This window comes from Corella eumyota, chromosome 6 (assembly GCF_963082875.1).
Source record: "Corella eumyota chromosome 6, kaCorEumy4.1, whole genome shotgun sequence".
Classification (NCBI taxonomy): domain Eukaryota; kingdom Metazoa; phylum Chordata; class Ascidiacea; order Phlebobranchia; family Corellidae; genus Corella; species Corella eumyota.
Genome location: NC_137495.1, coordinates 12,246,610 through 12,268,545, shown reverse-complemented (window position 1 = coordinate 12,268,545; position 21,936 = coordinate 12,246,610). Strand labels below are relative to the sequence as shown.

General features: G+C 24.4%; 31 non-coding genes across 31 annotated transcripts; all 31 read left to right on the top strand.

Moving 5' to 3' along the window:
* Nucleotides 1–547: 547 nt before the first annotated feature.
* On the top strand, nucleotides 548–663 carry LOC145757378 (U5 spliceosomal RNA). The gene has a single exon (XR_014285417.1). It is a non-coding gene; the product is annotated as a U5 spliceosomal RNA (small nuclear RNA).
* A 569-nt stretch (nucleotides 664–1,232) lies between these two features.
* On the top strand, nucleotides 1,233–1,348 carry LOC145757376 (U5 spliceosomal RNA). Its single transcript, XR_014285415.1, has one exon. It is a non-coding gene; the product is annotated as a U5 spliceosomal RNA (small nuclear RNA).
* A 578-nt stretch (nucleotides 1,349–1,926) lies between these two features.
* Nucleotides 1,927–2,042, top strand: LOC145757375 (U5 spliceosomal RNA). Its single transcript, XR_014285414.1, has one exon. It is a non-coding gene; the product is annotated as a U5 spliceosomal RNA (small nuclear RNA).
* Nucleotides 2,043–2,611: 569 nt separating this feature from the next.
* Nucleotides 2,612–2,727, top strand: LOC145757636 (U5 spliceosomal RNA). The gene has a single exon (XR_014285663.1). It is a non-coding gene; the product is annotated as a U5 spliceosomal RNA (small nuclear RNA).
* A 569-nt stretch (nucleotides 2,728–3,296) lies between these two features.
* LOC145757374 (U5 spliceosomal RNA) lies at nucleotides 3,297–3,412 on the top strand. Its single transcript, XR_014285413.1, has one exon. It is a non-coding gene; the product is annotated as a U5 spliceosomal RNA (small nuclear RNA).
* Nucleotides 3,413–3,981: 569 nt separating this feature from the next.
* LOC145757373 (U5 spliceosomal RNA) lies at nucleotides 3,982–4,097 on the top strand. Its single transcript, XR_014285412.1, has one exon. It is a non-coding gene; the product is annotated as a U5 spliceosomal RNA (small nuclear RNA).
* A 569-nt stretch (nucleotides 4,098–4,666) lies between these two features.
* On the top strand, nucleotides 4,667–4,782 carry LOC145757371 (U5 spliceosomal RNA). Its single transcript, XR_014285411.1, has one exon. It is a non-coding gene; the product is annotated as a U5 spliceosomal RNA (small nuclear RNA).
* Nucleotides 4,783–5,359: 577 nt separating this feature from the next.
* On the top strand, nucleotides 5,360–5,475 carry LOC145757611 (U5 spliceosomal RNA). The gene has a single exon (XR_014285642.1). It is a non-coding gene; the product is annotated as a U5 spliceosomal RNA (small nuclear RNA).
* Nucleotides 5,476–6,090: 615 nt separating this feature from the next.
* LOC145757522 (U5 spliceosomal RNA) lies at nucleotides 6,091–6,206 on the top strand. The gene has a single exon (XR_014285558.1). It is a non-coding gene; the product is annotated as a U5 spliceosomal RNA (small nuclear RNA).
* A 600-nt stretch (nucleotides 6,207–6,806) lies between these two features.
* Nucleotides 6,807–6,922, top strand: LOC145757604 (U5 spliceosomal RNA). The gene has a single exon (XR_014285635.1). It is a non-coding gene; the product is annotated as a U5 spliceosomal RNA (small nuclear RNA).
* A 608-nt stretch (nucleotides 6,923–7,530) lies between these two features.
* On the top strand, nucleotides 7,531–7,646 carry LOC145757552 (U5 spliceosomal RNA). Its single transcript, XR_014285586.1, has one exon. It is a non-coding gene; the product is annotated as a U5 spliceosomal RNA (small nuclear RNA).
* Nucleotides 7,647–8,255: 609 nt separating this feature from the next.
* Nucleotides 8,256–8,371, top strand: LOC145757665 (U5 spliceosomal RNA). The gene has a single exon (XR_014285691.1). It is a non-coding gene; the product is annotated as a U5 spliceosomal RNA (small nuclear RNA).
* Nucleotides 8,372–8,940: 569 nt separating this feature from the next.
* LOC145757370 (U5 spliceosomal RNA) lies at nucleotides 8,941–9,056 on the top strand. The gene has a single exon (XR_014285410.1). It is a non-coding gene; the product is annotated as a U5 spliceosomal RNA (small nuclear RNA).
* A 578-nt stretch (nucleotides 9,057–9,634) lies between these two features.
* On the top strand, nucleotides 9,635–9,750 carry LOC145757369 (U5 spliceosomal RNA). Its single transcript, XR_014285409.1, has one exon. It is a non-coding gene; the product is annotated as a U5 spliceosomal RNA (small nuclear RNA).
* A 569-nt stretch (nucleotides 9,751–10,319) lies between these two features.
* Nucleotides 10,320–10,435, top strand: LOC145757635 (U5 spliceosomal RNA). Its single transcript, XR_014285662.1, has one exon. It is a non-coding gene; the product is annotated as a U5 spliceosomal RNA (small nuclear RNA).
* Nucleotides 10,436–11,004: 569 nt separating this feature from the next.
* Nucleotides 11,005–11,120, top strand: LOC145757368 (U5 spliceosomal RNA). The gene has a single exon (XR_014285408.1). It is a non-coding gene; the product is annotated as a U5 spliceosomal RNA (small nuclear RNA).
* Nucleotides 11,121–11,689: 569 nt separating this feature from the next.
* On the top strand, nucleotides 11,690–11,805 carry LOC145757367 (U5 spliceosomal RNA). The gene has a single exon (XR_014285407.1). It is a non-coding gene; the product is annotated as a U5 spliceosomal RNA (small nuclear RNA).
* Nucleotides 11,806–12,374: 569 nt separating this feature from the next.
* On the top strand, nucleotides 12,375–12,490 carry LOC145757366 (U5 spliceosomal RNA). The gene has a single exon (XR_014285406.1). It is a non-coding gene; the product is annotated as a U5 spliceosomal RNA (small nuclear RNA).
* Nucleotides 12,491–13,067: 577 nt separating this feature from the next.
* On the top strand, nucleotides 13,068–13,183 carry LOC145757610 (U5 spliceosomal RNA). The gene has a single exon (XR_014285641.1). It is a non-coding gene; the product is annotated as a U5 spliceosomal RNA (small nuclear RNA).
* Nucleotides 13,184–13,798: 615 nt separating this feature from the next.
* LOC145757521 (U5 spliceosomal RNA) lies at nucleotides 13,799–13,914 on the top strand. Its single transcript, XR_014285557.1, has one exon. It is a non-coding gene; the product is annotated as a U5 spliceosomal RNA (small nuclear RNA).
* A 600-nt stretch (nucleotides 13,915–14,514) lies between these two features.
* Nucleotides 14,515–14,630, top strand: LOC145757603 (U5 spliceosomal RNA). The gene has a single exon (XR_014285634.1). It is a non-coding gene; the product is annotated as a U5 spliceosomal RNA (small nuclear RNA).
* Nucleotides 14,631–15,238: 608 nt separating this feature from the next.
* On the top strand, nucleotides 15,239–15,354 carry LOC145757551 (U5 spliceosomal RNA). Its single transcript, XR_014285585.1, has one exon. It is a non-coding gene; the product is annotated as a U5 spliceosomal RNA (small nuclear RNA).
* A 609-nt stretch (nucleotides 15,355–15,963) lies between these two features.
* LOC145757664 (U5 spliceosomal RNA) lies at nucleotides 15,964–16,079 on the top strand. The gene has a single exon (XR_014285690.1). It is a non-coding gene; the product is annotated as a U5 spliceosomal RNA (small nuclear RNA).
* Nucleotides 16,080–16,648: 569 nt separating this feature from the next.
* LOC145757477 (U5 spliceosomal RNA) lies at nucleotides 16,649–16,764 on the top strand. Its single transcript, XR_014285514.1, has one exon. It is a non-coding gene; the product is annotated as a U5 spliceosomal RNA (small nuclear RNA).
* Nucleotides 16,765–17,371: 607 nt separating this feature from the next.
* Nucleotides 17,372–17,487, top strand: LOC145757645 (U5 spliceosomal RNA). The gene has a single exon (XR_014285672.1). It is a non-coding gene; the product is annotated as a U5 spliceosomal RNA (small nuclear RNA).
* Nucleotides 17,488–18,095: 608 nt separating this feature from the next.
* Nucleotides 18,096–18,211, top strand: LOC145757482 (U5 spliceosomal RNA). The gene has a single exon (XR_014285519.1). It is a non-coding gene; the product is annotated as a U5 spliceosomal RNA (small nuclear RNA).
* A 600-nt stretch (nucleotides 18,212–18,811) lies between these two features.
* LOC145757476 (U5 spliceosomal RNA) lies at nucleotides 18,812–18,927 on the top strand. Its single transcript, XR_014285513.1, has one exon. It is a non-coding gene; the product is annotated as a U5 spliceosomal RNA (small nuclear RNA).
* Nucleotides 18,928–19,542: 615 nt separating this feature from the next.
* Nucleotides 19,543–19,658, top strand: LOC145757364 (U5 spliceosomal RNA). The gene has a single exon (XR_014285404.1). It is a non-coding gene; the product is annotated as a U5 spliceosomal RNA (small nuclear RNA).
* A 568-nt stretch (nucleotides 19,659–20,226) lies between these two features.
* LOC145757363 (U5 spliceosomal RNA) lies at nucleotides 20,227–20,342 on the top strand. Its single transcript, XR_014285403.1, has one exon. It is a non-coding gene; the product is annotated as a U5 spliceosomal RNA (small nuclear RNA).
* Nucleotides 20,343–20,911: 569 nt separating this feature from the next.
* On the top strand, nucleotides 20,912–21,027 carry LOC145757362 (U5 spliceosomal RNA). The gene has a single exon (XR_014285402.1). It is a non-coding gene; the product is annotated as a U5 spliceosomal RNA (small nuclear RNA).
* Nucleotides 21,028–21,596: 569 nt separating this feature from the next.
* LOC145757361 (U5 spliceosomal RNA) lies at nucleotides 21,597–21,712 on the top strand. Its single transcript, XR_014285401.1, has one exon. It is a non-coding gene; the product is annotated as a U5 spliceosomal RNA (small nuclear RNA).
* Nucleotides 21,713–21,936: the final 224 nt, after the last annotated feature.

The window sequence follows — 21,936 nt, the reverse complement described above, 5'->3', positions numbered from 1 at the left end:
TGTTGATTACTGCATTATTTTGTATTTGTTAATGTAATTTACAAGCTATTTTTAGAAATAAAGTAAACTTGAAGAAAAGTTTTAAACTTGAGTTTTTAGTGTTTTTTAGGAGGCGAAAATTGTTGAACTGAAAAGTGTCTTTGTTCTAGATGTATATTTTTCACCTTTATTATACAAATCGTGTAAATGTTTGTCTTAACCAAAGATATCTGTAAATAGGATTGATTTTGACTTTTTTCTGAAATATTTTTTTTATTTTTAACTGAGATTTAATTAATAATAAAAACCTATTTAAATATTATTGCTAGTTTTTATAATTTAGTAATATATTAATAAAACTGCTATAATCGAGTGTTTAGCATTGAAAATGCAGTGGCCAAACTTTGACTGCTTATTACAACAAACTTTTTCTTGAAGTTTGGTAAAATTATATTGTTATTTGAGTTTTTGTTAGTGAAGTGTATCTGTTTTAACTTATAACTGATCACAAACACCACAAATTAATTTATTTAATTGTGAAATATACTTCAGTTTCAATAAAAATCTTTTACTCGGACTTTTATTCATATCGAGTAAATCTTTCGCCTTTTACTAAAGATTTCCGTGGATAAGAGTATTTTTGAGTTAATTTTGTTTTTGAAAGGCCTACTTTAATTAGTAGGCGATTTTATCTAAAATTCATTTCTGTTGATTACTGCATTATTTTGTATTTGTTAATGTAATTAACAAGCTATTTTTAGAAATAAAGTAAACTTGAAGAAAAGTTTTATACTTGAGTTTTTAGTGTTTTTTAGGAGGCGAAAATTGTTGAACTGAAAAGTGTCTTTGTTCTAGATGTATATTTTTCACCTTTATTATACAAATCGTGTAAATGTTTGTCTTAAACAAAGATATCTGTGAATAGGATTGATTTTGACTTTTTTCTGAAATATTTTTTTTATTTTTAACTGAGATTTAATTAATAATAAAAACCTATTTTAATATTATTGCTAGTTTTTATAATTTAGTAATATTTTAATAAAACTGCTATAATCGAGTGTTTAGCATTGAAAATGCAGTGGCCAAACTTTGACTGCTTATTACAACAAACTTTTTCTTGAAGTTTGTTAAAATTATATTGTTATTTGAGTTTTTGTTAGTGAAGTGTATCTGTTTTAACTTATAACTGATCACAAACACCACAAATTAATTTATTTAATTGTGAAATTTACTTCAGTTTCAATAAAGATCTTTTACTCGGACTTTTATTCATATCGAGTAAATCTTTCGCCTTTTACTAAAGATTTCCGTGGATAAGAGTATTTTTGAGTTAATTTTGTTTTTGAAAGGCCTACTTTAATTAGTAGGCGATTTTATCTAAAATTTATTTCTGTTGATTACTGCATTATTTTGTATTTGTTAATGTAATTAACAAGCTATTTTTAGAAATAAAGTAAACTTGAAGAAAAGTTTTAAACTTGAGTTTTTTGTGTTTTTTAGGAGGCGAAAATTGTTGAACTGAAAAGTGTCTTTGTTCTAGATGTATATTTTTCACCTTTATTATACAAATCGTGTAAATGTTTGTCTTAACCAAAGATATCTGTGAATAGGATTGATTTTGACTTTTTTCTGAAATATTTTTTTTATTTTTAACTGAGATTTAATTAATAATAAAAACCTATTTAAATATTATTGCTAGTTTTTATAATTTAGTAATATTTTAATAAAACTGCTATAATCGAGTGTTTAGCATTGAAAATGCAGTGGCCAAACTTTGACTGCTTATTACAACAAACTTTTTCTTGAAGTTTGTTAAAATTATATTGTTATTTGAGTTTTTGTTAGTGAAATGTATTAAGTGTATCTGTTTTAACTTATAACTGATCACAAACACCACAAATTAATTTATTTAATTGTGAAATATACTTCAGTTTCAATAAAAATATTTTACTCGGACTTTTATTCATATCGAGTAAATCTTTCGCCTTTTACTAAAGATTTCCGTGGATAAGAGTATTTTTGAGTTAATTTTGTTTTTGAAAGGCCTACTTTAATTAGTAGGCGATTTTATCTAAAATTCATTTCTGTTGATTACTGCATTATTTTGTATTTGTTAATGTAATTAACAAGCTATTTTTAGAAATAAAGTAAACTTGAAGAAAAGTTTTAAACTTGAGTTTTTAGTGTTTTTTAGGAGGCGAAAATTGTTGAACTGAAAAGTGTCTTTGTTCTAGATGTATATTTTTCACCTTTATTATACAAATCGTGTAAATGTTTGTCTTAACCAAAGATATCTGTGAATAGGATTGATTTTGACTTTTTTCTGAAATATTTTTTTTATTTTTAACTGAGATTTAATTAATAATAAAAACCTATTTAAATATTATTGCTAGATTTTATAATTTAGTAATATTTTAATAAAACTGCTATAATCGAGTGTTTAGCATTGAAAATGCAGTGGCCAAACTTTGACTGCTTATTACAACAAACTTTTTCTTGAAGTTTGTTAAAATTATATTGTTATTTGAGTTTTTGTTAGTGAAGTGTATCTGTTTTAACTTATAACTGATCACAAACACCACAAATTAATTTATTTAATTGTGAAATATACTTCAGTTTCAATAAAAATATTTTACTCGGTCTGTTATTCATATCGAGTAAATCTTTCGCCTTTTACTAAAGATTTCCGTAGATAAGAGTATTTTTGAGTTAATTTTGTTTTTGAAAGTCCTACTTTTATTAGTAGGCGATTTTACTTAAAATTCATTTCTGTTGATTACTGCATTATTTTGTATTTGTTAATGTAATTTACAAGCTATTTTTAGAAATAAAGTAAACTTGAAGAAAAGTTTTAAACTTGAGTTTTTAGTGTTTTTTAGGAGGCGAAAATTGTTGAACTGAAAAGTGTCTTTGTTCTAGATGTATATTTTTCACCTTTATTATACAAATCGTGTAAATGTTTGTCTTAACCAAAGATATCTGTAAATAGGATTGATTTTGACTTTTTTCTGAAATATTTTTTTTATTTTTACCTGAGATTTAATTAATAATAAAAACTTATTTAAATATTATTGCTAGTTTTCATAATTTAGTAATATTTTAATAAAACTGCTATAATCGAGTGTTTAGCATTGAAAATGCAGTGGCCAAACTTTGACTGCTTATTACAACAAACTTTTTCTTGAAGTTTGGTAAAATTATATTGTTATTTGAGTTTTTGTTAGTGAAGTGTATCTGTTTTAACTTATAACTGATCACAAACACCACAAATTAATTTATTTAATTGTGAAATATACTTCAGTTTCAATAAAAATCTTTTACTCGGACTTTTATTCATATCGAGTAAATCTTTCGCCTTTTACTAAAGATTTCCGTGGATAAGAGTATTTTTGAGTTAATTTTGTTTTTGAAAGGCCTACTTTAATTAGTAGGCGATTTTATCTAAAATTCATTTCTGTTGATTACTGCATTATTTTGTATTTGTTAATGTAATTAACAAGCTATTTTTAGAAATAAAGTAAACTTGAAGAAAAGTTTTATACTTGAGTTTTTAGTGTTTTTTAGAAGGCGAAAATTGTTGAACTGAAAAGTGTCTTTGTTCTAGATGTATATTTTTTACCTTTATTATACAAATCGTGTAAATGTTTGTCTTAACCAAAGATATCTGTGAATAGGATTGATTTTGACTTTTTTCTGAAATATTTTTTTTATTTTTAACTGAGATTTAATTAATAATAAAAACCTATTTTAATATTATTGCTAGTTTTTATAATTTAGTAATATTTTAATAAAACTGCTATAATCGAGTGTTTAGCATTGAAAATGCAGTGGCCAAACTTTGACTGCTTATTACAACAAACTTTTTCTTGAAGTTTGTTAAAATTATATTGTTATTTGAGTTTTTGTTAGTGAAGTGTATCTGTTTCAACTTATAACTGATCACAAACACCACAAATTAATTTATTTAATTGTGAAATTTACTTCAGTTTCAATAAAGATCTTTTACTCGGACTTTTATTCATATCGAGTAAATCTTTCGCCTTTTACTAAAGATTTCCGTGGATAAGAGTATTTTTGAGTTAATTTTGTTTTTGAAAGGCCTACTTTAATTAGTAGGCGATTTTATCTAAAATTCATTTCTGTTGATTACTGCATTATTTTGTATTTGTTAATGTAATTAACAAGCTATTTTTAGAAATAAAGTAAACTTGAAGAAAAGTTTTATACTTGAGTTTTTAGTGTTTTTTAGGAGGCGAAAATTGTTGAACTGAAAAGTGTCTTTGTTCTAGATGTATATTTTTCACCTTTATTATACAAATCGTGTAAATGTTTGTCTTAACCAAAGATATCTGTGAATAGGATTGATTTTGACTTTTTTCTGAAATATTTTTTTTATTTTTAACTGAGATTTAATTAATAATAAAAACCTATTTTAATATTATTGCTAGTTTTTATAATTTAGTAATATTTTAATAAAACTGCTATAATCGAGTGTTTAGCATTGAAAATGCAGTGGCCAAACTTTGACTGCTTATTACAACAAACTTTTTCTTGAAGTTTGTTAAAATTATATTGTTATTTGAGTTTTTGTTAGTGAAGTGTATCTGTTTTAACTTATAACTGATCACAAACACCACAAATTACTTTATTTAATTGTGAAATTTACTTCAGTTTCAATAAAGATCTTTTACTCGGACTTTTATTCATATCGAGTAAATCTTTCGCCTTTTACTAAAGATTTCCGTGGATAAGAGTATTTTTGAGTTAATTTTGTTTTTGAAAGGCCTACTTTAATTAGTAGGCGATTTTATCTAAAATTCATTTTTGTTGATTACTGCATTATTTTGTATTTGTTAATGTAATTAACAAGCTATTTTAGAAATAAAGTAAACTTGAAGAAAAGTTTTAAACTTGAGTTTTTTGTGTTTTTTAGGAGGCGAAAATTGTTAAACTGAAAAGTGTCTTTGTTCTAGATGTATATTTTTCACCTTTATTATACAAATCGTGTAAGTGTTTGTCTTAACTAAAGATATCTGTGAATAGGATTGATTTTGACTTTTTTCTGAAATATTTTTTTTATTTTTAACTGAGATTTAATTAATAATAAAAACCTTTTTAAATATTATTGCTAGTTTTTATAATTTAGTAATATTTTAATGAAACTGCTATAATCGAGTGTCTAGCATTAAAAATGCAGTGGCCAAACTTTGACTGCTTATTACAACAAACTTTTTCTTGAAGTTTATTAAAATTATATTATTATTTGAGTTTTTGTTAGTGAAATGTATTAAGTGTATCTGTTTTAACTTATAACTGATCACAAACACCACAAATTAATTTATTTAATTGGGAAATATACTTCAGTTTCAATAAAAATATTTTACTCGGACTTTTATTCATATCGAGTAAATCTTTCGCCTTTTACTAAAGATTTCCGTAGATAAGAGTATTTTTGAGTTAATTTTGTTTTTGAATATCCAACTTTTATTAGTAGGCGATTTTACTTAAAATTCATTTTTGTTGATTACTGCATTATTTTGTATTTGTTAATGTAATTTACAAGCTATTTTTAGAAATAAAGTAAACTTGAAGAAAATTTTTAAACTTGAGTTTTTAGTGTTTTTTAGGAGGCGAAAATTGTTGAACTGAAAAGTGTATTTGTTCTAGATGTATATTTTTCACCTTTATTATACATATCGTGTAAAAGTTTGTCTTAACCAAAGATATCTGTGAATAGGATTAATTTTGAGTTACACTTTATTTTAAGTGACCAACTGAAACAAGAGTGTAATTTCTGAAATATTTTTTTATTTTTAACTAAGATTTAATTAATAATAAAAACCCATTTAAATATGATTGCTAGTTTTTATAATTTAGTAATATTTGAATAAAACTGATATAATCGAGTGTCTAGCATTGAAAATGCAGTGGCCAAACTTTGACTGCTTATTACAACAAACTTTTTCTTGAAGTTTGTTAAAATTATATTGTTATTTGAGTTTTTGTTAGTGAAATGTATTAAGTGTATCTGTTTTAACTTATAACTGATCACAAACACCACAAATTAATTTATTTAATTGGGAAATATACTTCAGTTTCAATAAAAATATTTTACTCGGACTTTTATTCATATCGAGTAAATCTTTCGCCTTTTACTAAAGATTTCCGTAGATAAGAGTATTTTTGAGTTAATTTGGTTTTTGAAAGTCCTACTTTTATTAGTAGGCGATTTTACTTAAAATTCATTTCTGTTGATTACTGCATTATTTTGTATTTGTTAATGTAATTAACAAGCTATTTTTAGAAATGAAGTAAACTTGAAGAAAAGTTTTAAACTTGAGTTTTTAGTGTTTCTTAGGAGGCGAAAATTGTCGAACTGAAAAGTGTCTTTGTTCTAGATGTATATTTTTCACCTTTTTTTATACAAATCGTGTAAATGTTTGTCTTAACCAAGGGTATCTGTGAATAGGATTGATTTTGAGTTACACTTTATTTTAAGTGAACAACTGAAACAAAAGTGTAATTTCTGAAATATTTTTAACTGAGATTTAAATAAATAATAAAAACCCATTTTAATATTATTGCTAGTTTTTATAATTTAGTAATATTTAAATAAAACTGATATAATCGAGTGTCTAGCATTGAAAATGCAGTGGCCAAACTTTGACTGCTTATTACAACAAACTTTTCCTTGAAGTTTGTTAAAATTATATTGTTTTTCGAGTTTTTCTTAGTAAAGTGTATCTGTTTTAACTTATAACTGATGACAAACACCACAAATTAATTTATTTAATTGTGAAATATAGTTCAGTTTAAATAAAGGTATTTTAATCTGACTTTTATTCATATCGAGTAAATCTTTCACCTTTTACTAAAGATTTCCGTGGATAAGAGGATTTTAGAGTTAAATTTGTTTTTGAAAGGCCTACTTTTAATAGTAGGCGATTTTACCTAAAATTCATTTCTGTTGATTACTGCATTATTTTGTATTTGTTAATGTAATTAACAAGCTATTTTTAGAAATAAAGTAAACTTGAAGAAAAGTTTTAAACTTGAGTTTTTAGGAGGCAAAAATTGTTGAACTGAAAAGTGTCTTTGTTCTAGATGTATATTTTTCACCTTAATTATACAAATCGTGTAAATGTTTGTCTTAACCAAAGATATCTGTGAATAAGATTGATTTTGAGTTACACTTTATTTTAAGTGACCAACTGAAACAAGAGTGTAATTTCTGAAATATTTTTTCTATTTTTAACTGAGATTTAAATAAATAATAAAAACCCATTTTAATATTATTGCTAGTTTTTATAATTTAGTAATATTTAAATAAAACTAATATAATCGAGTGGCTAGCATTGAAAATGCAGTGGCCAAACTTTGACTGCTTATTACAACAAACTTTTTCCTTGAAGTTTGTTAAAATTATATTGTTATTTGAGTTTTTGTTAGTGAAGTGTATTAAGTGTATCTGTTTCAATCTACAACTAATAACAAACACCACAAATTAATTTATTTAATTGTGAAATATAGTTCAGTTTCAATAAAGGTATTTTACTCTGACTTTTATTCATATCGAGTAAATCGTTCGCCTTTTACTAAAGATTTCCGTGGATAAGAGTATTTTTGAGTTAATTTTGTTTTTGAAAGGCCTACTTTAATTAGTAGGCGATTTTATCTAAAATTCATTTCTGTTGATTACTGCATTATTTTGTATTTGTTAATGTAATTTACAAGCTATTTTTAGAAATAAAGTAAACTTGAAGAAAAGTTTTAAACTTGAGTTTTTAGTGTTTTTTAGGAGGCGAAAATTGTTGAACTGAAAAGTGTCTTTGTTCTAGTTGTATATTTTTCACCTTTTTTTATACAAATCGTGTAAATGTTTGTCTTAACCAAGGGTATCTGTGAATAGGATTGATTTTGAGTTACACTTTATTTTAAGTGAACAACTGAAACAAGAGTGTAATTTCTGAAATATTTTTTCTATTTTTAACTGAGATTTAAATAAATAATAAAAACCCATTTTAATATTATTGCTAGTTTTTATAATTTAGTAATATTTAAATAAAACTGATATAATCGAGTGTCTAGCATTGAAAATGCAGTGGCAAAACTTTGACTGCTTATTACAACAAACTTTTCCTTGAAGTTTGTTAAAATTATATTGTTTTTCGAGTTTTTGTTAGTAAAGTGTATCTGTTTTAACTTATAACTGATGACAAACACCACAAATTAATTTATTTAATTGTGAAATATAGTTCAGTTTTAATAAAGGTATTTTACTCGGACTTTTATTCATATCGAGTAAATCTTTCACCTTTTACTAAAGTTCTCCGTGGATAAGAGGATTTTAGAGTTAAATTTGTTTTTGAAAGGCCTACTTTTAATAGTAGGCGATTTTATCTAAAATTCATTTCTGTTGATTACTGCATTATTTTGTATTTGTTAATGTAATTAACAAGCTATTTTTAGAAATAAAGTAAACTTGAAGAAAAGTTTTATACTTGAGTTTTTAGTGTTTTTTAGGAGGCGAAAATTGTTGAACTGAAAAGTGTCTTTGTTCTAGATGTATATTTTTCACCTTTATTATACAAATCGTGTAAATGTTTGTCTTAAACAAAGATATCTGTGAATAGGATTGATTTTGACTTTTTTCTGAAATATTTTTTTTATTTTTAACTGAGATTTAATTAATAATAAAAACCTATTTTAATATTATTGCTAGTTTTTATAATTTAGTAATATTTTAATAAAACTGCTATAATCGAGTGTTTAGCATTGAAAATGCAGTGGCCAAACTTTGACTGCTTATTACAACAAACTTTTTCTTGAAGTTTGTTAAAATTATATTGTTATTTGAGTTTTTGTTAGTGAAGTGTATCTGTTTTAACTTATAACTGATCACAAACACCACAAATTAATTTATTTAATTGTGAAATTTACTTCAGTTTCAATAAAGATCTTTTACTCGGACTTTTATTCATATCGAGTAAATCTTTCGCCTTTTACTAAAGATTTCCGTGGATAAGAGTATTTTTGAGTTAATTTTGTTTTTGAAAGGCCTACTTTAATTAGTAGGCGATTTTATCTAAAATTTATTTCTGTTGATTACTGCATTATTTTGTATTTGTTAATGTAATTAACAAGCTATTTTTAGAAATAAAGTAAACTTGAAGAAAAGTTTTAAACTTGAGTTTTTTGTGTTTTTTAGGAGGCGAAAATTGTTGAACTGAAAAGTGTCTTTGTTCTAGATGTATATTTTTCACCTTTATTATACAAATCGTGTAAATGTTTGTCTTAACCAAAGATATCTGTGAATAGGATTGATTTTGACTTTTTTCTGAAATATTTTTTTTATTTTTAACTGAGATTTAATTAATAATAAAAACCTATTTAAATATTATTGCTAGTTTTTATAATTTAGTAATATTTTAATAAAACTGCTATAATCGAGTGTTTAGCATTGAAAATGCAGTGGCCAAACTTTGACTGCTTATTACAACAAACTTTTTCTTGAAGTTTGTTAAAATTATATTGTTATTTGAGTTTTTGTTAGTGAAATGTATTAAGTGTATCTGTTTTAACTTATAACTGATCACAAACACCACAAATTAATTTATTTAATTGTGAAATATACTTCAGTTTCAATAAAAATATTTTACTCGGACTTTTATTCATATCGAGTAAATCTTTCGCCTTTTACTAAAGATTTCCGTGGATAAGAGTATTTTTGAGTTAATTTTGTTTTTGAAAGGCCTACTTTAATTAGTAGGCGATTTTATCTAAAATTCATTTCTGTTGATTACTGCATTATTTTGTATTTGTTAATGTAATTAACAAGCTATTTTTAGAAATAAAGTAAACTTGAAGAAAAGTTTTAAACTTGAGTTTTTAGTGTTTTTTAGGAGGCGAAAATTGTTGAACTGAAAAGTGTCTTTGTTCTAGATGTATATTTTTCACCTTTATTATACAAATCGTGTAAATGTTTGTCTTAACCAAAGATATCTGTGAATAGGATTGATTTTGACTTTTTTCTGAAATATTTTTTTTATTTTTAACTGAGATTTAATTAATAATAAAAACCTATTTAAATATTATTGCTAGATTTTATAATTTAGTAATATTTTAATAAAACTGCTATAATCGAGTGTTTAGCATTGAAAATGCAGTGGCCAAACTTTGACTGCTTATTACAACAAACTTTTTCTTGAAGTTTGTTAAAATTATATTGTTATTTGAGTTTTTGTTAGTGAAGTGTATCTGTTTTAACTTATAACTGATCACAAACACCACAAATTAATTTATTTAATTGTGAAATATACTTCAGTTTCAATAAAAATATTTTACTCGGTCTGTTATTCATATCGAGTAAATCTTTCGCCTTTTACTAAAGATTTCCGTAGATAAGAGTATTTTTGAGTTAATTTTGTTTTTGAAAGTCCTACTTTTATTAGTAGGCGATTTTACTTAAAATTCATTTCTGTTGATTACTGCATTATTTTGTATTTGTTAATGTAATTTACAAGCTATTTTTAGAAATAAAGTAAACTTGAAGAAAAGTTTTAAACTTGAGTTTTTAGTGTTTTTTAGGAGGCGAAAATTGTTGAACTGAAAAGTGTCTTTGTTCTAGATGTATATTTTTCACCTTTATTATACAAATCGTGTAAATGTTTGTCTTAACCAAAGATATCTGTAAATAGGATTGATTTTGACTTTTTTCTGAAATATTTTTTTTATTTTTACCTGAGATTTAATTAATAATAAAAACTTATTTAAATATTATTGCTAGTTTTCATAATTTAGTAATATTTTAATAAAACTGCTATAATCGAGTGTTTAGCATTGAAAATGCAGTGGCCAAACTTTGACTGCTTATTACAACAAACTTTTTCTTGAAGTTTGGTAAAATTATATTGTTATTTGAGTTTTTGTTAGTGAAGTGTATCTGTTTTAACTTATAACTGATCACAAACACCACAAATTAATTTATTTAATTGTGAAATATACTTCAGTTTCAATAAAAATCTTTTACTCGGACTTTTATTCATATCGAGTAAATCTTTCGCCTTTTACTAAAGATTTCCGTGGATAAGAGTATTTTTGAGTTAATTTTGTTTTTGAAAGGCCTACTTTAATTAGTAGGCGATTTTATCTAAAATTCATTTCTGTTGATTACTGCATTATTTTGTATTTGTTAATGTAATTAACAAGCTATTTTTAGAAATAAAGTAAACTTGAAGAAAAGTTTTATACTTGAGTTTTTAGTGTTTTTTAGAAGGCGAAAATTGTTGAACTGAAAAGTGTCTTTGTTCTAGATGTATATTTTTTACCTTTATTATACAAATCGTGTAAATGTTTGTCTTAACCAAAGATATCTGTGAATAGGATTGATTTTGACTTTTTTCTGAAATATTTTTTTTATTTTTAACTGAGATTTAATTAATAATAAAAACCTATTTTAATATTATTGCTAGTTTTTATAATTTAGTAATATTTTAATAAAACTGCTATAATCGAGTGTTTAGCATTGAAAATGCAGTGGCCAAACTTTGACTGCTTATTACAACAAACTTTTTCTTGAAGTTTGTTAAAATTATATTGTTATTTGAGTTTTTGTTAGTGAAGTGTATCTGTTTCAACTTATAACTGATCACAAACACCACAAATTAATTTATTTAATTGTGAAATTTACTTCAGTTTCAATAAAGATCTTTTACTCGGACTTTTATTCATATCGAGTAAATCTTTCGCCTTTTACTAAAGATTTCCGTGGATAAGAGTATTTTTGAGTTAATTTTGTTTTTGAAAGGCCTACTTTAATTAGTAGGCGATTTTATCTAAAATTCATTTCTGTTGATTACTGCATTATTTTGTATTTGTTAATGTAATTAACAAGCTATTTTTAGAAATAAAGTAAACTTGAAGAAAAGTTTTATACTTGAGTTTTTAGTGTTTTTTAGGAGGCGAAAATTGTTGAACTGAAAAGTGTCTTTGTTCTAGATGTATATTTTTCACCTTTATTATACAAATCGTGTAAATGTTTGTCTTAACCAAAGATATCTGTGAATAGGATTGATTTTGACTTTTTTCTGAAATATTTTTTTTATTTTTAACTGAGATTTAATTAATAATAAAAACCTATTTTAATATTATTGCTAGTTTTTATAATTTAGTAATATTTTAATAAAACTGCTATAATCGAGTGTTTAGCATTGAAAATGCAGTGGCCAAACTTTGACTGCTTATTACAACAAACTTTTTCTTGAAGTTTGTTAAAATTATATTGTTATTTGAGTTTTTGTTAGTGAAGTGTATCTGTTTTAACTTATAACTGATCACAAACACCACAAATTACTTTATTTAATTGTGAAATTTACTTCAGTTTCAATAAAGATCTTTTACTCGGACTTTTATTCATATCGAGTAAATCTTTCGCCTTTTACTAAAGATTTCCGTGGATAAGAGTATTTTTGAGTTAATTTTGTTTTTGAAAGGCCTACTTTAATTAGTAGGCGATTTTATCTAAAATTCATTTTTGTTGATTACTGCATTATTTTGTATTTGTTAATGTAATTAACAAGCTATTTTAGAAATAAAGTAAACTTGAAGAAAAGTTTTAAACTTGAGTTTTTTGTGTTTTTTAGGAGGCGAAAATTGTTAAACTGAAAAGTGTCTTTGTTCTAGATGTATATTTTTCACCTTTATTATACAAATCGTGTAAGTGTTTGTCTTAACTAAAGATATCTGTGAATAGGATTGATTTTGACTTTTTTCTGAAATATTTTTTTTATTTTTAACTGAGATTTAATTAATAATAAAAACCTTTTTAAATATTATTGCTAGTTTTTATAATTTAGTAATATTTTAATGAAACTGCTATAATCGAGTGTCTAGCATTAAAAATGCAGTGGCCAAACTTTGACTGCTTATTACAACAAACTTTTTCTTGAAGTTTATTAAAATTATATTATTATTTGAGTTTTTGTTAGTGAAATGTATTAAGTGTATCTGTTTTAACTTATAACTGATCACAAACACCACAAATTAATTTATTTAATTGGGAAATATACTTCAGTTTCAATAAAAATATTTTACTCGGACTTTTATTCATATCGAGTAAATCTTTCGCCTTTTACTAAAGATTTCCGTAGATAAGAGTATTTTTGAGTTAATTTTGTTTTTGAATATCCAACTTTTATTAGTAGGCGATTTTACTTAAAATTCATTTTTGTTGATTACTGCATTATTTTGTATTTGTTAATGTAATTTACAAGCTATTTTTAGAAATAAAGTAAACTTGAAGAAAATTTTTAAACTTGAGTTTTTAGTGTTTTTTAGGAGGCGAAAATTGTTGAACTGAAAAGTGTATTTGTTCTAGATGTATATTTTTCACCTTTATTATACATATCGTGTAAAAGTTTGTCTTAACCAAAGATATCTGTGAATAGGATTAATTTTGAGTTACACTTTATTTTAAGTGACCAACTGAAACAAGAGTGTAATTTCTGAAATATTTTTTTATTTTTAACTAAGATTTAATTAATAATAAAAACCCATTTAAATATGATTGCTAGTTTTTATAATTTAGTAATATTTGAATAAAACTGATATAATCGAGTGTCTAGCATTGAAAATGCAGTGGCCAAACTTTGACTGCTTATTACAACAAACTTTTTCTTGAAGTTTGTTAAAATTATATTGTTATTTGAGTTTTTGTTAGTGAAATGTATTAAGTGTATCTGTTTTAACTTATAACTGATCACAAACACCACAAATTAATTTATTTAATTGGGAAATATACTTCAGTTTCAATAAAAATATTTTACTCGGACTTTTATTCATATCGAGTAAATCTTTCGCCTTTTACTAAAGATTTCCGTAGATAAGAGTATTTTTGAGTTAATTTGGTTTTTGAAAGTCCTACTTTTATTAGTAGGCGATTTTACTTAAAATTCATTTCTGTTGATTACTGCATTATTTTGTATTTGTTAATGTAATTAACAAGCTATTTTTAGAAATGAAGTAAACTTGAAGAAAAGTTTTAAACTTGAGTTTTTAGTGTTTCTTAGGAGGCGAAAATTGTCGAACTGAAAAGTGTCTTTGTTCTAGATGTACATTTTTCACCTTTTTTTATACAAATCGTGTAAATGTTTGTCTTAACCAAGGGTATCTGTGAATAGGATTGATTTTGAGTTACACTTTATTTTAAGTGAACAACTGAAACAAAAGTGTAATTTCTGAAATATTTTTAACTGAGATTTAAATAAATAATAAAAACCCATTTTAATATTATTGCTAGTTTTTATAATTTAGTAATATTTAAATAAAACTGATATAATCGAGTGTCTAGCATTGAAAATGCAGTGGCCAAACTTTGACTGCTTATTACAACAAACTTTTCCTTGAAGTTTGTTAAAATTATATTGTTTTTCGAGTTTTTCTTAGTAAAGTGTATCTGTTTTAACTTATAACTGATGACAAACACCACAAATTAATTTATTTAATTGTGAAATATAGTTCAGTTTAAATAAAGGTATTTTAATCTGACTTTTATTCATATCGAGTAAATCTTTCACCTTTTACTAAAGATTTCCGTGGATAAGAGGATTTTAGAGTTAAATTTGTTTTTGAAAGGCCTACTTTTAATAGTAGGCGATTTTACCTAAAATTCATTTCTGTTGATTACTGCATTATTTTGTATTTGTTAATGTAATTAACAAGCTATTTTTAGAAATAAAGTAAACTTGAAGAAAAGTTTTAAACTTGAGTTTTTAGGAGGCAAAAATTGTTGAACTGAAAAGTGTCTTTGTTCTAGATGTATATTTTTCACCTTAATTATACAAATCGTGTAAATGTTTGTCTTAACCAAAGATATCTGTGAATAAGATTGATTTTGAGTTACACTTTATTTTAAGTGACCAACTGAAACAAGAGTGTAATTTCTGAAATATTTTTTCTATTTTTAACTGAGATTTAAATAAATAATAAAAACCCATTTTAATATTATTGCTAGTTTTTATAATTTAGTAATATTTAAATAAAACTAATATAATCGAGTGGCTAGCATTGAAAATGCAGTGGCCAAACTTTGACTGCTTATTACAACAAACTTTTTCCTTGAAGTTTGTTAAAATTATATTGTTATTTGAGTTTTTGTTAGTGAAGTGTATTAAGTGTATCTGTTTCAATCTACAACTAATAACAAACACCACAAATTAATTTATTTAATTGTGAAATATAGTTCAGTTTCAATAAAGGTATTTTACTCTGACTTTTATTCATATCGAGTAAATCGTTCGCCTTTTACTAAAGATTTCCGTGGATAAGAGTATTTTTGAGTTAATTTTGTTTTTGAAAGGCCTACTTTAATTAGTAGGCGATTTTATCTAAAATTCATTTCTGTTGATTACTGCATTATTTTGTATTTGTTAATGTAATTTACAAGCTATTTTTAGAAATAAAGTAAACTTGAAGAAAAGTTTTAAACTTGAGTTTTTAGTGTTTTTTAGGAGGCGAAAATTGTTGAACTGAAAAGTGTCTTTGTTCTAGTTGTATATTTTTCACCTTTTTTTATACAAATCGTGTAAATGTTTGTCTTAACCAAGGGTATCTGTGAATAGGATTGATTTTGAGTTACACTTTATTTTAAGTGAACAACTGAAACAAGAGTGTAATTTCTGAAATATTTTTTCTATTTTTAACTGAGATTTAAATAAATAATAAAAACCCATTTTAATATTATTGCTAGTTTTTATAATTTAGTAATATTTAAATAAAACTGATATAATCGAGTGTCTAGCATTGAAAATGCAGTGGCAAAACTTTGACTGCTTATTACAACAAACTTTTCCTTGAAGTTTGTTAAAATTATATTGTTTTTCGAGTTTTTGTTAGTAAAGTGTATCTGTTTTAACTTATAACTGATGACAAACACCACAAATTAATTTATTTAATTGTGAAATATAGTTCAGTTTTAATAAAGGTATTTTACTCGGACTTTTATTCATATCGAGTAAATCTTTCACCTTTTACTAAAGTTCTCCGTGGATAAGAGGATTTTAGAGTTAAATTTGTTTTTGAAAGGCCTACTTTTAATAGTAGGCGATTTTACCTAAAATTCATTTCTGTTGATTACTGCATTATTTTGTATTTGTTAATGTAATTAACAAGCTATTTTTAGAAATAAAGTAAACTTGAAGAAAAGTTTTAAACTTGAGTTTTTAGTGTTTTTTAGGAGACGAAAATTGTTGAACTGAAAAGTGTCTTTGTTCTAGATGTATATTTTTCACCTTTATTATACAAATCGTGTAAATGTTTGTCTTAACCAAAGATATCTGTGAATAGGATTGATTTTGACTTTTTTCTGAAATGTTTTTTTTATTTTTAACTGAGATTTAATTAATAATAAAAACCTATTTAAATATTATTGCTAGTTTTTATAATTTAGTAATATTTTAATAAAACCGCTATAATCGAGTGTTTAGCATTGAAAATGCAGTGGGCAAACTTTGATTGCTTATTACAACAAACTTTTCCTTGAAGTTTGTTAAAATTATATTGTTTTTCGAGTTTTTGTTAGTAAAGTGTATCTGTTTTAACTTATAACTGATGACAAACACCACAAATTAATTTATTTAATTGTGAAATATAGTTCAGTTTCAATAAAGGTATTTTACTCTGACTTTTATTCATATCGAGTAAATCTTTCACCTTTTACTAAAGATTTCCGTGGATAAGAGGATTTTAGAGTTAAATTTGTTTTTGAAAGGCCTACTTTTAATAGTAGGCGATTTTACCTAAAATTCATTTCTGTTGATTACTGCATTATTTTGTATTTGTTAATGTAATTAACAAGCTGTTTTTAGAAATAAAGTAAACTTGAAGAAAAGTTTTAAACTTGAGTTTTTAGGAGGCAAAAATTGTTGAACTGAAAAGTGTCTTTGTTCTAGATGTATATTTTTCACCTTAATTATACAAATCGTGTAAATGTTTGTCTTAACCAAAGATATCTGTGAATAAGATTGATTTTGAGTTACACTTTATTTTAAGTGACCAACTGAAACAAGAGTGTAATTTCTGAAATATTTTTTCTATTTTTAACTGAGATTTAAATAAATAATAAAAACCCATTTTAATATTATTGCTAGTTTTTATAATTTAGTAATATTTAAATAAATCTGATATAATCGAGTGTCTAGCATTGAAAATGCAGTGGCCAAACTTTGACTGCTTATTACAACAAACTTTTTCTTGAAGTTTGTTAAAATTATATTGTTATTTGAGTTTTTGTTAGTGAAATGTTTTAAGTGTATCTGTTTTAACTTATAACTGATCACAAACACCACAAATTAATTTATTTAATTGGGAAATATACTTCAGTTTCAATAAAAATATTTTAGTCGGACTTTTATTCATATCGAGTAAATCTTTCGCCTTTTACTAAAGATTTCCGTAGATAAGAGTATTTTTGAGTTAATTTGGTTTTTGAAAGTCCTACTTTTATTAGTAGGCGATTTTACTTAAAATTCGTTTCTGTTGATTACTGCATTATTTTGTATTTGTTAATGTAATTTACAAGCTATTTTTAGAAATAAAGTAAACTTGAAGAAAAGTTTTAAACTTGAGTTTTTTTTTTTTTTAGGAGGCGAAAATTGTTGAACTGAAAAGTATCTTTGTTCTAGATGTATATTTTTCACCTTTTTTTATACAAATCGTGTAAATGTTTGTCTTAACCAAGGGTATCTGTGAATAGGATTGATTTTGAGTTACACTTTATTTTAAGTGAACAACTGAAACAAAAGTGTAATTTCTGAAATATTTTTTCTATTTTTAACTGAGATTTAAATAAATAATAAAAACCTATTTTAATATTATTGCTAGTTTTTATAATTTAGTAATATTTAAATGAAACTGATATAATCGAGTGTCTAGCATTGAAAATGCAGTGGCCAAACTTTGACTGCTTATTTAAACAAACTTTTCCTTGAAGTTTGTTAAAATTATATTGTTTTTCGAGTTTTTGTTAGTAAAGTGTATCTGTTTTAACTTATAACTGATAACAAACACCACAAATTAATTTATTTAATTGTGAAATATAGTTCAGTTTCAATAAAGGTATTTTACTCTGACTTTTATTCATATCGAGTAAATCTTTCGCCTTTTACTAAAGTTTTCCGTGGATAAGAGTATTTTTGAGTTAATTTTGTTTTTGAAAGACCTACTTTTATTAGTAGGCAATTTTACCTAAAATTCATTTTTGTTTATTACTGCATTGTTTTGTATTTGTTAATGTAATTAACAAGCTATTTTTAGAAATGAAGTAAACTTGAAGAAAAGTTTTAAACTTGAGTTTTTAGTGTTTCTTAGGAGGCGAAAATTGTCGAACTGAAAAGTGTCTTTGTTCTAGATGTATATTTTTCACCTTTTTTTATACAAATCGTGTAAATGTTTGTCTTAACCAAGGGTATCTGTGAATAGGATTGATTTTGAGTTACACTTTATTTTAAGTGAACAACTGAAACAAGAGTGTAATTTCTCAAATATTTTTAACTGAGATTTAAATAAATAATAAAAACCCATTTTAATATTATTGCTAGTTTTTATAATTTAGTAATATTTAAATAAAACTGATATAATCGAGTGTCTAGCATTGAAAATGCAGTGGCCAAACTTTGACTGCTTATTACAACAAACTTTTCCTTGAAGTTTGTTAAAATTATATTGTTTTTCGAGTTTTTGTTAGTAAAGTGTATCTGTTTTAACTTATAACTGATGACAAACACCACAAATTAATTTATTTAATTGTGAAATATAGTTCAGTTTCAATAAAGGTATTTTACTCTGACTTTTATTCATATCGAGTAAATCTTTCACCTTTTACTAAAGATTTCCGTGGATAAGAGGATTTTAGAGTTAAATTTGTTTTTGAAAGGCCTACTTTTAATAGTAGGCGATTTTACCTAAAATTCATTTCTGTTTATTACTGCATTATTTTGTATTTGTTAATGTAATTAACAAGCTGTTTTTAGAAATAAAGTAAACTTGAAGAAAAGTTTTAAACTTGAGTTTTTAGTGTTTTTTAGGAGGCGAAAATTGTTGAACTGAAAAGTGTATTTGTTCTAGATGTATATTTTTCACCTTTATTATACAAATCGTGTAAAAGTTTGTCTTAACCAAAGATATCTGTGAATAGGATTAATTTTGAGTTACACTTTATTTTAAGTGACCAACTGAAACAAGAGTGTAATTTCTGAAATATTTTTTTATTTTTAACTGAGATTTAATTAATAATAAAAACCCATTTAAATATGATTGCTAGTTTTTATAATTTAGTAATATTTAAATAAAACTGATATAATCGAGTGTCTAGCATTAAAAATGCCGTGGCCAAACTTTGACTGCTTATTACAACAAACTTTTTCTTGAAGTTTGTTAAAATTATATTGTTATTTAAGTTTTTGTTAGTAAATTGTATTAAGTTTATCTGTTTTAACTTTTAACTGATCACAAACACCACAAATTATATTATTTAATTGCGAAATATACTTCAGTTTCAATAAAAATATTTTACTCGGACTTTTATTCATATCGAGTAAATCTTTCGCCTTTTACTAAAGATTTCCGTGGATAAGAGTATTTTTGAGTTAATTTTGTTTTTGAAAGGCCTACTTTAATTAGTAGGCGATTTTATCTAAAATTCATTTCTGTTGATTACTGCATTATTTTGTATTTGTTAATGTAATTAACAAGCTATTTTTAGAAATAAAGTAAACTTGAAGAAAAGTTTTAAACTTGAGTTTTTAGTGTTTTTTAGGAGGTGAAAATTGTTGAACTGAAAAGTGTCTTTGTTCTAGATGTATATTTTTCACCTTTATTATACAAATCGTGTAAATGTTTGTCTTAACCAAAGATATCTGTGAATAGGATTGTTTTGACTTTTTTCTGAAATATTTTTTTTATTTTTAACTGAGATTTAATTAATAATAAAAACCTATTTAAATATTATTGCTAGTTTTTATAATTTAGTAATATTTTAATAAAACTGCTATAATCGAGTGTTTAGCATTGAAAATGCAGTGGCCAAACTTTGACTGCTTATTACAACAAACTTTTTCTTGAAGTTTGTTAAAATTATATTGTTATTTGAGTTTTTGTTAGTGAAGTGTATCTGTTTTAACTTATAACTGATCACAAACACCACAAATTAATTTATTTAATTGTGAAATATACTTCAGTTTCAATAAAAATCTTTTACTCGGACTTTTATTCATATCGAGTAAATCTTTCGCCTTTTACTAAAGATTTCCGTGGATAAGAGTATTTTTGAGTTAATTTTGTTTTTGAAAGGCCTACTTTAATTAGTAGGCGATTTTATCTAAAATTCATTTCTGTTGATTACTGCATTATTTTGTATTTGTTAATGTAATTAACAAGCTATTTTTAGAAATAAAGTAAACTTGAAGAAAAGTTTTATACTTGAGTTTTTAGTGTTTTTTAGGAGGCGAAAATTGTTGAACTGAAAAGTGTCTTTGTTCTAGATGTATATTTTTTACCTTTATTATACAAATCGTGTAAATGTTTGTCTTAACCAAAGATATCTGTGAATAGGATTGATTTTGACTTTTTTCTGAAATATTTTTTTTATTTTTAACTGAGATTTAATTAATAATAAAAACCTATTTTAATATTATTGCTAGTTTTTATAATTTAGTAATATTTTAATAAAACTGCTATAATCGAGTGTTTAGCATTGAAAATGCAGTGGCCAAACTTTGACTGCTTATTACAACAAACTTTTTCTTGAAGTTTGTTAAAATTATATTGTTATTTGAGTTTTTGTTAGTGAAGTGTATCTGTTTTAACTTATAACTGATCACAAACACCACAAATTAATTTATTTAATTGTGAAATTTACTTCAGTTTCAATAAAGATCTTTTACTCGGACTTTTATTCATATCGAGTAAATCTTTCGCCTTTTACTAAAGATTTCCGTGGATAAGAGTATTTTTGAGTTAATTTTGTTTTTGAAAGGCCTACTTTAATTAGTAGGCGATTTTATCTAAAATTCATTTCTGTTGATTACTGCATTATTTTGTATTTGTTAATGTAATTAACAAGCTATTTTTAGAAATAAAGTAAACTTGAAGAAAAGTTTTATACTTGAGTTTTTAGTGTTTTTTCGGAGGCGAAAATTGTTGAACTGAAAAGTGTCTTTGTTCTAGATGTATATTTTTCACCTTTATTATACAAATCGTGTAAATGTTTGTCTTAACCAAAGATATCTGTGAATAGGATTGATTTTGACTTTTTTCTGAAATATTTTTTTTATTTTTAACTGAGATTTAATTAATAATAAAAACCTATTTTAATATTATTGCTAGTTTTTATAATTTAGTAATATTTTAATAAAACTGCTATAATCGAGTGTTTAGCATTGAAAATGCAGTGGCCAAACTTTGACTGCTTATTACAACAAACTTTTTCTTGAAGTTTGTTAAAATTATATTGTTATTTGAGTTTTTGTTAGTGAAGTGTATCTGTTTTAACTTATAACTGATCACAAACACCACAAATTAATTTATTTAATTGTGAAATTTACTTCAGTTTCAATAAAGATCTTTTACTCGGACTTTTATTCATATCGAGTAAATCTTTCGCCTTTTACTAAAGATTTCCGTGGATAAGAGTATTTTTGAGTTAATTTTGTTTTTGAAAGGCCTACTTTAATTAGTAGGCGATTTTATCTAAAATTCATTTTTGTTGATTACTGCATTATTTTGTATTTGTTAATGTAATTAACAAGCTATTTTAGAAATAAAGTAAACTTGAAGAAAAGTTTTAAACTTGAGTTTTTTGTGTTTTTTAGGAGGCGAAAATTGTTAAACTGAAAAGTGTCTTTGTTCTAGATGTATATTTTTCACCTTTATTATACAAATCGTGTAAGTGTTTGTCTTAACTAA